The sequence below is a fragment of the Branchiostoma floridae genome, chromosome 7 (assembly GCF_000003815.2).
Source record: "Branchiostoma floridae strain S238N-H82 chromosome 7, Bfl_VNyyK, whole genome shotgun sequence".
NCBI classification, from domain to species: domain Eukaryota; kingdom Metazoa; phylum Chordata; class Leptocardii; order Amphioxiformes; family Branchiostomatidae; genus Branchiostoma; species Branchiostoma floridae.
In genome coordinates, this window is record NC_049985.1 from 25631408 (window position 1) to 25640412 (window position 9005).

At 43.1% G+C, this 9005-nt stretch overlaps 1 protein-coding gene across 1 annotated transcript in view; it reads right to left on the bottom strand.

Annotated features, from left to right (window-relative positions):
- LOC118420241 overlaps nt 1-8724 on the bottom strand; it is a 60324-nt gene extending 51600 nt beyond the window's left edge. Inside the window, exon 1 of the mRNA XM_035826961.1 lies at nt 8660-8724. The gene's annotated coding sequence lies outside the window, so the exon portion shown is untranslated. The remainder of the gene's footprint in view (nt 1-8659) is intronic.
- Nucleotides 8725-9005: the final 281 nt, after the last annotated feature.

A 9005-nucleotide genomic window follows, 5' to 3' on the forward strand; every position in this document is an offset into this window, starting at 1 on the left:
TGGCAAGAGAAAGACACTTTTAACTCGTCCAGAGAAAAAACATGGACATTCAAACACCTCTCTGTAAGATACAGATAGTTGTTAACAAACAGCTGGGAGAAGGACAATAACACCGACGTCATGCTACACCCCACTATTGAGACTGGGTTCAGAATGGGTAAACTGCGTGACGAAGCAAGATTTGCACAAGCACATGCGTGGATCATACAAACACCGCGAACCGGTCCTGTCCGTGGTACTGATAGTTGGAGTGTAAGGCTTCAGGGTATCTGGCAAGGAAAGACGCCTTTTACCTCGTCCAGAGAAAAACATGGACATTCATTCATACACGTCTCTGTACAACACAGATATGATACAAAGTTGGGCGGCGCGTGTGTGGCATAACTAATAGAGTGTTAGGCTCAGAGCCGAGAGGTCCCGGATTCGATACTTTCCATGCCCCAATGTTGTGCCCTTTGGAAAGGCACTTAACACGGCTTTCCGTAACGTGGAGAGATGTCCACTGATCCTCTCGGCTAATGTGTCTGAACAAAGTCCTTCCCGCGCCTGATGGCACATAGGGCGGCGCCCATCTCCGTTTCAGTAGCCCTTGGGCCACACAACGCAATCACTACAGCAGGGGGCTAGTCCACTGGTACTGGTGTGTGTTCAACTTTCATACTCTTTCCCGAATGCTGAGTGCTAAGCAGAGAAAGAAGCATGTACCATTTTAAAAGTCTTTGGAATGACTCGGCCGGGACCGAACTCACGACCTACCGAATGCAAGGCGAACACTCTAACTACTAGGCTATTGCATCGGTTATGTGCAATGTATCAAGGGTGTGCCCAAAACACACACGAATCTGATCATGTATGTGCTAATGTTTGCCGTCAAGAGTCGTAAAATGTTCCTTTTTTTGGCAGCCACACAATAACGCTGAAAGCGTGCTACACCATCTACTGACACCGGGGTCAGAATGGTTTAACTGTGTTACGGAACACGATTTGAACAAACACAATGTGGATCTTATCGTGCCATGCTACAAGGCAATTAAAGGCAACCTAAGCAGTATTCGATCGTTAAAAGTGGAAGTAATCTGGATAAGGCAAGCTGTGTGATATTGGCATCTAATGCACCGTTTTATTTAGCACATTTACATCATTATTTCATAAATCAAGGCGTTAAAAACGTCACAGGAACAAGTCGCACGAGGATTCCTGACCCAGGCCTAATTGTTTGGGGTTCCAATAATAAGGAATATCCTCATGCGATGTGTCTCTGGGCCGTTTTAACCGCTAATATGATGAAATAATGATGTAAATGTGGGAATACAGTGCAGTAGATGTCAATCTTATACAGATTGCCTTATCCAAAATATTTCCATTTTTAACGCTGTAATATTGCTTAGGTTGCCCTTAACAACAAACTACCATCCTACATGCGCCAGATGTTTGTGTGCTGCATAGACCAGAGTACACGGACAACCAGACAAAGCACAGGTTGTCATTTGGTTGTTCCAAAACCTAAACCCGAGACCTTCAGAAGATCGATAACCTACCGTGGACCCAATGTCTGGAACAACCTACCACAAGACACACGTACGGCTCCAAGTCTGATCGAGACTCTTGAAGTTAAAGAAATGACCAAAACGAACGGACACGGACTATGAACCCTAAGCTTTCTCTCTACCATATGTTATTGTATACGTAATGATATATATTAATAGATTTAATAGGACTGGATATAATCTGTATCTCTGTTATATTTCAACTGACCTTAACCTCCCTCATGACCTCAATAAAAAGCGGCCTGCAGGCCGACTTGAGCTTCTCATGAATTAATAAACAGAATATGGACACTGTAAAACTTGTACTGCAGTTGGTGATGATATTTGAATGGTTCTAGAATACCTATCCTAAGATCGGATTGAGCTGGTAAAACTAAAGAAACAAAAATTTACTGTAAATGCAGAAAATTTCGCAGGGATTTAATTTCGCGGTAGCGGAAAAACAAGGACTTTTCACGAACTTAAATTCATTTACAGTAATACTGTAAATGCATTTCAGTTCGCGGTAGCGGAAAAAGAAGGACTTTTCGCGGTGGTTTTAAGTTCGCGGTGAAGCGGCCACCGCGAAAACCGAGAACATTATACCGCCGCGAACGTTTCTGCATTTACAGTAAGTAGATAAACAGATAAACAATCAACGGCTGCTTCATGCCTGTGGAGCCCATAACAGCTAAGTTATTCCAATGGATACAGACATTTCTTATTGATGGTCGCAGTAAGTGCAAAGACATAGTGACTGATCTTACACCTAGACCCAAGAGTCGGTACTATTCATTTACCTGTTGGCGATTGCTCCCATCGGGTTGCTGTCAGCAAACTACACAGCCGCTATTTCAACACGCAAACTCGCCCCCAATCTTATCTCTCTCATTTATCTCTTTCTCCAAAGACGATCCCAGAACCAAAAGTAGTTTCATCACGTTGGTAGAATATAGGATATAGGAGAATTCTTATTACACAACCAGCAGATACTTACATTGCTTACGTTTCGATGTCTCTCAGACACCTTCCGGGACGAGGGGGGATACAAGCTCAGCCACGTTTGGGATTGTTTTCTCACCGCAAAAGCGCCACCTACATCAGCTACATATAGCGATGAGAAGCAGAACTCCAGTTAGAAGCTCTGACGAAGGTGTCTGAGAGACATCAAAACGTAAGCAATGTAAGTACCTGCTGGTTGTGTAACAAGAATTCTTCTATACCCTAGATCCCACAACCAGTTTTCTCCACCAGTCTAGGTTCTCTGTTCTTCTCAACGTTTTACTTATTGTCATGCCAGTCCATTCTCTTATATTATCCTCCCATCTTTTTCATTATCTACATCAAAGGGATCCCTTAAGAGCCAGGCATACTATTGAATGTGGCCTCTTGTGACCCCAATAGTAAATCGATTTATCTTCAAGAGCGCCTCGTAGGAAATATTGTGCCGAGTTATATGGGAGACTGATAAAATCCTTCTTATGAATTAATCTTACTGAACTCACCCCCGTGAGAATACAGCTATTACATTTGGCGGGGAGGTAAAAAGACTTGAAAGATAGCTTCTGGCACCGAATGTGGACTTGTGGTGAATTCTAATCTACAAGATAAGAAATGTTTCTCCAGACCTGCAGTGGTCGTAGGATTCGATTCGCCAATAATGTTCTATTTTGGGTGCGCTTACCACTGCAATGTGCGTGTGGCTGTGAACACCATTACTTGAGAAGACTTTGATGGATCCAGACATTTTTGTAGGTGGGTAGGGGTCAGGAAAATAAAGGTCAAGTTCGATCTTGTGCCTCCTAGTGGCTTTCTCGGGTACTGCAGTGGAACGTCTATATTTTGTATCTCGTGCTCTGGACATAAACTGCAGTCGTGATTTTTGGTCGCTCTCTGGGCATAGAGTAGGTGCTATACCTTTAGCAACCCCAGCGGCTTTTTGGAACTGCAGGGACTGATTTCGACAATGCTAAGAGCAGACGTCTAATTTTGGTTCTCATGTCATTGAAAGCTAGCGGTTAATGAAACGAACGAACGAACTCAAAGATACAAGATGGCCATCCAAGTTACTAGTTCGAGATAAACATAAAGAGATTTGAACGGTTTTGAACAATTCCATGACCTTCACAATATTGGCGCAGATACACACACACACAAACATACCAATCTTTCCACCGCAATGTCATCTGAAGCGGAAACGGTGTCAGCTAATATCGCAGAGTAATCCATTCAGCTCGGGTCCAATTTGCACCGGTCAAATATGGTAATCCTGGCATTAACTCTAATTCACACCTGCCCTCTAAGGTACGCCGCTCGGATTTCGGACTCGTCAGAAAAAAATAGGAGCGACGACGCAGGAGACCGTGTGTGGGCGGACTATGTATGGTAACAAAAACAGAAACTGAGATTGATATATTAAAGCAAAATAAAAGCCTGGTCTGCTCGAGAAGATTGTATCATTTTGCAATGCGAAAATTGGGAAATACTTGAAAGATTGCTTTGTTACTATAAAAGATACTGAATCTCACGATTAGTCTTTATACTACTTACTAAAGTCATGTCGATCAGATTGTATGAATGGCATTCTCTGGGAACCCAAAAACTGATGCGAGCGTGCTAAAAACGTGGTAGGAATATTGCATTCATTATGAGATCTATGTGTCCAGAAAAGTTGAAGAAATGACTGAATACACATGTAGTATGGTATACTGAACAATACATTCTTCATCTTTATTCTAAATACATCTTCTTTTACGAAATCCATATTTTTCCTCCAGATATATGGTCAACATGACGAAATTTAAAAGTACCAAAATGGGCATATATGTTGTGCTGTAGCCTAATGAGTGTAGTTGTAGAATAGACACTAGTGAGGACTTCAGGATTGTACTAGAAGTGAAGCTAGTTGGATAGTTGTGATGGTGGCACCAATATGGAAGTCGTAAGTAAAGTTGCCAACTTGGTACCAGTCTACGCCACCAGTGTCACATTTACTACACTAGTGCACTTCTATATCTTGACTACAGGACTCAATGGCTGTGATGCCATATTTTGTTGCTTAAATTCTTGTCATATTCATGGTGTCTGTTTTCGAACGTTTAGCCATCTTGTTTCTTGCACCCATCTTTTTTTCAGAGGATGTCATCCATAAAGTTTACTTGCAGTAGCCTTAACTGTATTCAACTGCAATTTCCACTGGTGTATAGAGGGCAGCAACCTCAATGAAAGAAGGTCTGGCCTTTCGTAAAAGGGGTTCCTTTTGCCACGACCCAGACCTGTACCCCTAGTTCTGTCAAACATTACAGGTCACGATATGGAAGAATGTCAGCAAATTCAGCTAGAACCCGTCCAAGACTAAACAATTAGGGTGAGTTCACACGTGCATATATATTCAAGTCCATTTGTGGTCCGTATGGAATTGTTAGCCTCTACCAGGCTCCACAGGTCTTTGGGAAAATAGTAGAAATTGGACAAATATAGATACATAACATACCAAACGATTTAGTTGGGTCAAAATTCATACTCCTTGAAAAGTTTACTCCTCTGGCATGTTATCTGTCTATATTTGTCCAATTTTTCCAGGGATCTGTGGAGCCTGGTAGAGGCTACGAATTCCATACGAACCTCAAACAGACTTGAATATATACGCACGTGTGAGCCAACCTTTAGACCACTTTTCCACTAGACGGCGATCGTTGACTGACAGCGATCAAATTCGGATGTTTTCCGCTTGATTTCATTACTTGAATACGATGCACGAAATCAAAGTATGATTTAAAAAAAGATCATAAAACGTACAAAAGTCATTCTTGATATATGAGATCAGTTATTTGAGATTCGTTGTTGAACTCTGCCTAATCCGAAGTCCGTATGAGTTGCGTATTTTACATTTTTTTGGCTTAGGTAAAGTTTGTGGGAAAGAAATTATTTCTTTCTTTGGCCCGCAACCGAAAAATATATTTATTCGGCCTCAACCTTAGCTTTGTCTAAGCCAATGTACATATAATCAATATCCAACTCATAAAAACTTGAATAGACCCATTCGTGTGAATCCACCCTAAGTAATTTCAAACCCACTTATCCGTTGCACCTCTTGGTGGTCATATTTTGCTCGTAGCCTTTTGCATGGCCCGATACAAGCATAATAAATAAATATGTTTATTTGCAAATTCTTACCCGAGGGCTAATTGCAACATGGCACATACAGAATACATAGTAAACATACATAAAATAAAAGCCTTCGGCATAGATAACAATGGTGACAAGGGGCAACAAGTGACTATTCCAGCAATACTATGGACTGCTGAGAGCTATGATCTAAGCATTTGGGGTTTGACTTCTTTTCTGGAAGCAGTGGAAGACGAAGTACCCCACTTTTTCTACAATGAGTGGATTATGTGACGTTAACAGGGTTATAGTTTTGTTTTGTTTTCTCCAGTAAACGTTTAGAAATTTGGGGGTTGCATGCCTCTTTAAATAACTCTTTTCTTTCCTGGTCATTAGAGAGGCAGTTAGACATGAAATGTATTTCGTCTTCCAACGGTTTTGCAATACAATAGTTACAAGTTCTTTCGCTCACAGGTAGCTCCATAATATACCTTTCAAGAGTCACCACGGCTAAATCCTACCTTTCATACGGTACATTAGATAATCAAATAATGTTCATACCAATATATGAAATGAAAGCCACGAGAATATTGAGGGATTTTCTTAACAATCCATTCTAACTTATTACCATGAAGGGCTGAAGAGCAAGCAATAAAGTATCATTGTCCTTTACTTATTCCGTATAACATCAGTAATGCATAGGAAAGCAATTCAGTCCAATGCAGATAGAAAGAAGATCAGCCCTGTAATTTCTAGCAAATAGCAATTTGACACAGATATTGCATGCTCCACGCTATTTTGTTAAGAGATATTGCAGTCGACAAGATAGCGATTTATTCTGTTTGCGGTTTGGAAATGTCATCCTTATTCCTTCAGCTGACATTTGCTTTTGGCTTGAAGGCTCTCAGGGGGAATGCTAGTAATAGTGTTTTGCCGCCGTTTAAGGCCGTATTCATTGCACCTAAAGCTAAGGGCACACCCACCGTACGTGCAAATACGTGCTGTGTACGTGCCAAAACGTGGGCAATCCTTTGGGATCCGTTTACAAGTGGTAAGTACCGCCTCCGTACGAACTCGTAGGGAATCCGACGGATTTTGGAGCACGCAGACTCGCCGTAGAACTGTACGTGCAAGCAAAACTTCTGTGCCATCAGGCTGCGGATTCGCCTCCCGTACGTGCCAGTACGGGCGACGCGCCTGTACAGCCTGCACGTTTTCAGAAATACGTGGCGGACGTGGCCTCCCCAAAAAACTTACGGACAAATTGCACGTACGTACGGCGGGTTGTGCCCTTAGCTTAACACGTGTACACACTTGCAAAAAGATTGGCAATTTACTGGATGGTTCGTCAAGGCAACGTGAGGTTAGCTTGGGTAAAGGGCTTACGACTTATTCCATATCGGTGGCATCTTATCAGCTTCTTGCCGGTGTCATGCCCTGGCTTGACAAATATCTGCCCCAACTCTGCTTGGGGATTTCTAGTATATCAAATCCTGAGGGGAGAAAATACTCGTGGTAGAGACATTTTTAAGCGGACGTGTTGGTGGATTTTGCAAACAGAGGTCGCGCTGTGTACATGTGGGCTAACCCTAACCCTAACCCTAACCCTAACCCTAACCCTAACCCTAAATCAAACCCTAACCCTAACCCTAACCCTGACCCTAAATCAAACCCTAACCCTAACCCTAACCCTGACCCTGACCCTAACCTGACCCTGACCCTAACCCTAACCCTAACCCGAACCCGAACCCTAACCCTAACCCGAACCCTAACCCTAACCCCAACCCCAACCCTAACCCTAGCCTATAACTCTAACACCAACTCTAGCCCCAATCCTAACCCTATAGCTCTAACATCAACCCAAACCCAAACCCTACCTCCACGCACGCGTACTGCCCTACGAGCATAAATCTAGCGTAGCAAACATTTCCTTCTACACCGGCTCCCTGAAGTGACTCTACGCTATGCTGCATAGATCCCGATCTAGACAAGGCTTAAAACCTGTAGCCCGTCCAGTAAATTGGTTCAATGGCAGAGTTCCAATGCCACGCAGACGTAGGTGTTACAACTCCTTATACCGCTCCGCCAGTAGCCAACGATGCTCTGCAGTACTGTACTGTCAGTAGCCAGCAATGTGCCGCAGTACTGTACTGTCAGTAGCCAGCAATGTGCCGCAGTACTGTACTGTCAGTAGCCAGCAATGTACTGCAGTACAGTACTTTCAGTCGCCAAAAATACTGACCGATATCTTATATGTACAACCATCGCAATGTTCCAATATGGCAGAGTGGCAGTTTCATGTACCATATAGCCCTGCGTGTTGCAAAGATGGGCCCCCTCCTTACACGTGTTTCTATTACTGCGCCCAACAATGTACTGCAGTACAGTACTGTCGGTAGCCAACAGCCATGCCGCACAGATCTCCATATGGGCAAAGCTTGAAATCTATGGCCCAATCGTACATCCAGCATAATGGTTCAATATATGGCAGAATGCCAGGGATGTCCCTGTGGCTCAGCTGTCAGCAGATCTTATAGTTAAGCTCCAATTATGTTGCCAACTAGAACAACCCTGTTGGAGTCCTGAGGTCAAGACATCTTGGTGGGTCTTTCGAAAGGGACGTAAAATGGAAAAGGGTCCCTCCCTGTAAACATATATCCTGCTACGGAAACAGCAAGTGAGATAAAAAGCCGTATCACACAGGCTTCGAAGTTTTATCACACAGGCTTCCATCGAATATTTCGAACGTACTCTGCAAACGCCGGGTGCGGCGCGGTCGAAAATTCGAATACCAGATTCGGACGTTGGAGCATTGCTGTTAGAACAGTTTTTGTTTGAAAGGACCAAATTTTCTCGGTCCTAGCCCGACCGCGGGTGATACGGAATACACTGTGTTGTATTCTATGTATATACCATGTTACTATCAGTAGAAAAGAATACTACAAATTTGTCAGTCTACCACGACACACAACGATCACACATAACCCAAGTCGGTACGGAACAAACATAAGGTTCGTTTGACTTACAGTTGAGTCGTAGAAGAGACCGACCAAGCCCTGGCGGTTGCAGATCTACCTGTGTGTTTTCATCACCGCGTTCTTATTATATACAGTCAGCCTAAATTCCACTTGCGGCTTGGATACACCAAGACTACGTGACAAACATGCATATGGGACTTAACTGCATCAACAAGCACGAAGGTTCGAGAGAATGAGCTAGCTGAGAGAATGAAATCAGAAAATCTTCTGAAGCTAGATTGTTGCGGTTCAAATGAGGTATTAGAGTCGATCTATTACTTACGTGTTTGCAGAAAATCTTATAATGAAGAGTTTATTACGTTTGTGTGGGGAAAAGTCACGCCCCCGCCGTCGT